At 34.9% G+C, this 3,461-nt stretch overlaps 1 long non-coding RNA gene across 3 annotated transcripts; it reads right to left on the bottom strand.

Moving 5' to 3' along the window:
• Nucleotides 1–2,321: 2,321 nt before the first annotated feature.
• LOC147848639 (uncharacterized) lies at nucleotides 2,322–3,140 on the bottom strand. 3 transcript variants are annotated; one of them, XR_015531898.1, is made up of 3 exons: nucleotides 2,911–3,140; nucleotides 2,655–2,778; nucleotides 2,322–2,471 (listed from the first exon to the last, which is right to left on the bottom strand). It is a non-coding gene; the product is annotated as an uncharacterized LOC147848639 (long non-coding RNA). The 3 variants fall into 3 exon arrangements; XR_015531896.1 differs by having other exon boundaries at nucleotides 2,322–2,778; XR_015531897.1 differs by having other exon boundaries at nucleotides 2,322–2,778; nucleotides 2,984–3,140.
• Between the last annotated feature and the right edge of the window lie 321 nt (nucleotides 3,141–3,461).

Here is a 3,461-nt window from a genome sequence, read left to right as displayed (position 1 = left end):
ACAAGGCACGACGCATGTGTATGTGGTTTATGAAAACATAGCAAAAAAAAGAACTAACTAATATCACGTCAACAAAATCATCCGACGTATATTCTATCTACCATGTTTTTTTCCAAATCTTAGACAGGGGTGTATTTGTCAACACAAGTATAATAGTAACACGGGTCCTTGTGCATATTCTAAAAAGCATGCCCCATTGAATAAGTGACTTCTTCTAATTATGTGTGTATATTTAAATATAATACATCTTAAAGCAAATTGTGAACCTTGCAATTAAGAGATACTACTATGTCAAGAGAAAATTTCCATTGACACGTGATACATGACACTGTCAATGTATAAATAAACTAGTCTACAATAACATTCCAATCATACAAGTAAATGATAGAGTATAAACTTATCTCCGATATACCCCAAATGATAAAGGAGAGTTTAGATAACATGTACACATACAAGTATACTTAATTTCTAAGTTCAATGATTGTTACACGAAAATTATAAGTAAGCTCAACTTATATATCACGTCAAAATTTAACAATTCATATTGTTCAAAATTTACAATAAGCCATAACCATTCAATCAAATAATAAGTCTGGTAAAGCTGTCTACTCAGGATTAGCTCTTTCATCAGGATTGTCCTCATTGGCTTCATCAATATGCTAAGTTGAATTGTTAGTATGTTCAGACTCTGAAACGTCTTCTAATTCAACAAGTTGCCCTGTGTCTTCATCTATAGTTCCACAAGTTTTCTAAAAGTCATCTGGAACATCTAAGTTTTATTGATATGCTTTGCCCCAACTTCTTGGTCTTGATCAGGACAACCCCAGATACCTTGGATCCTCATTTTGATGACATTAACTTGCTCAAGGTCCTTCTCTAATGCAACAGAGTTCCTGATAATCTTTAAGGCGTATGTTTTAGTAGTACATGACAGTAGAATGAAATTGCACAGGTAACATCAAACTGAAGAATAGAATATAACGTTAATCTAAATTGATGTAAGTTTTATATTATATACCTGTGGCAGAAAACTAATCTAAAACCCATTGAAAATTTGAAACAATAAAATTTGAAAAAATAAAAAATCTTGGATTTTTAATTGGAATCCAATGCGATGCAGTAGATTTCAGTTGAAAATCCAAGTTTTTTTTTTTTTGTAATTTTTAAAAAAATTTCCATTAAAAAATAAAAAATGGATTTTCAGCTAAAATACTATGCACTACATTATATTTTAGTATATATAGCTAGAATCTAATGCAATGCGTTGGATTAGAGTCGAAAATCCTTTTTTCTTTTTTCTTTTTCCAATGTTATTTATTTATTTATTTTCCATATAAAATAATAATAAATGGCTTTTCAACTGAAATCCGATACACTACATCAGATCATAGTCTATAGAGCTAGACATTGATGCATTGCATCAGATTTTAGCTGGCAATCCTCTTTCTTTTCAATTGTTTTTCATTTTTTCAAAAAATAAATAAAAATATATTAAAAAAGTGGATTTCCAACTGAAATCTAATGCACTACATCGAATTTCAATTAAAAATCCAAATTTATTTTAGGTTTTTCATAAAACAATGAGATAATAAAAAAATATTACATTTTCAACAAAATCTGAACCATTGAGTCGAATTTCAATTGCAAATTAATGTTTTATGAAAAAACATAAGAAAAATATTGGACTTTCAACGGAAATCCGATGCACTGCATCGGATTTCTGTTGAAACTCAGTGATTTTGAACGAAAATCCGATGCAGTGCATCGGATTTCCATTGAAAATCCTATTGAAAATGATCTGTTTTCAACGGGAATCCGATGCACTGCATCGGATTCCCGTTGAAAACACATCATTTTTTTTTTTTTCCATAAAAATATGCTCCATTGGTATTAAAATTAACAATGCCAAAGGCAATGTACAAATTGTACATAATAGTTTCCACTCCATAAGTATATATCGTAAAAAAAGGGACCAAATAATGATGGCATTTGTTATGGCCTCTAAAAACATCATGTTGCAACCAACATTGGCTAAATGTGATTCCACATATACTAAAGCTCTTTAGTATACCCATATTCAACCTATAAACAAATTCCTGCGGTCCAAGTGAATACATATCTTGGTGGTAATCATGGCTAGTAGTCTAAAAACTCCATGTTTGCATTTGGTTCCGCATGTACTAAAGTTGTTCACCATCACCTGGTTGTCCAATAGCTGTTCCCGTTCCTTGGCCTTTAATTTTCCCTTGTGAATGTCCTTTTGTACCACTTAGGTAATACAAAACTGCTCTCTCCAATCAAGCCATTGAGGTAATCTGCTACTTCTTGGCCGTAGTCTTCTTCAAGCTGACTTTCCAAGCTCATAAATCTGTCCAACCTCTTGTATCTTTGTCTGTCTTTTCCCATGCAAGATTGAACCTTCCTCGGCTGTTGCCGTTGAAAACACAACACCAAAACAGTCCCTGCAGCACCTGTCACTTTGAAGCAACCATGATAATCTTACCAACTCAGAACAGCCATACATTGATTAGACCATAATCTCATCACAACCATTCTTCATTTAACCCACATCTGTCATGTCTCCGATTAACGTCATTGCCCAAAAAACCCCAAAAATCTGTGATAAGAATAAAATCCGTCTAAAAATTCCTCACCCACTCGTGATGATTGGCTTCGACCCTCCCCACCATCTTCACTCATCCTCACCACAAATATTTCTTCCTTTAGTCGACATCAGCCATCTCACCGATTAACCTGGTTCCAATGTCCACGCATATCCTGTATAATCAACAAAAACTTAGGTTAAAACATGTCCTCACCCACTCCTGCACATTGGCTTCGACCCTCCCCACCATCTTCACTCATCCTTAACACAATAATTCTTCATTCAGTCGACCTCAGCCATCTCACCAAATACCACGGTGGCAATGTCCACGCATATCCTGTATTGATCAACACAAAATTAATGTAAACATTTCCTCACCCACTCGTTATAGTCGGCTTCACCCTCCCCACCATCTTCACTCATCCTTAACACAGAAATTCTTCATACAGTCGACATCAGCCATCTCACCAATTAACACGGTGGCAATGTCCACGCATATCCTGTATTGATCAACACAAAATTAGTGTCAACATTTTCTCACCCACTCGTTATAGTCGGCTTCACCCTCCCCACCATCTTCACTCAACCTTATCACTTTCACACAGAAAATTTCTTCGTTCGATCCACATCAACCGTCTAGCCAATTATCGTCATGACCAATGTCCACGAAAAAACCTATATCAATAACAAAACAGTTAATCTCAAAGTTTCCTCACTCATGATAGACGGCTTCGACCCCCCCGCCATCTTCCCTCATCCTTATCACAAAACAAAAAATTCTTCATTCAGTCCACGTCAGCCCTCTTGCCGATTAACATCTTGCACTGTTGACGAAAAACCTGTATTAAAAACAAAA

The sequence above is a fragment of the Azolla caroliniana genome, unplaced genomic scaffold, assembly GCF_043228905.1.
Source record: "Azolla caroliniana isolate FFs.n. ecotype wild unplaced genomic scaffold, voAzoCaro1.0.p SCAF_283, whole genome shotgun sequence".
In the NCBI taxonomy this organism is placed as follows: Eukaryota; Viridiplantae; Streptophyta; class Polypodiopsida; order Salviniales; family Salviniaceae; genus Azolla; species Azolla caroliniana.
The sequence above is the reverse complement of the archived record's forward strand: the minus strand, read 5'-3'. Positions and strand labels throughout refer to the sequence as shown.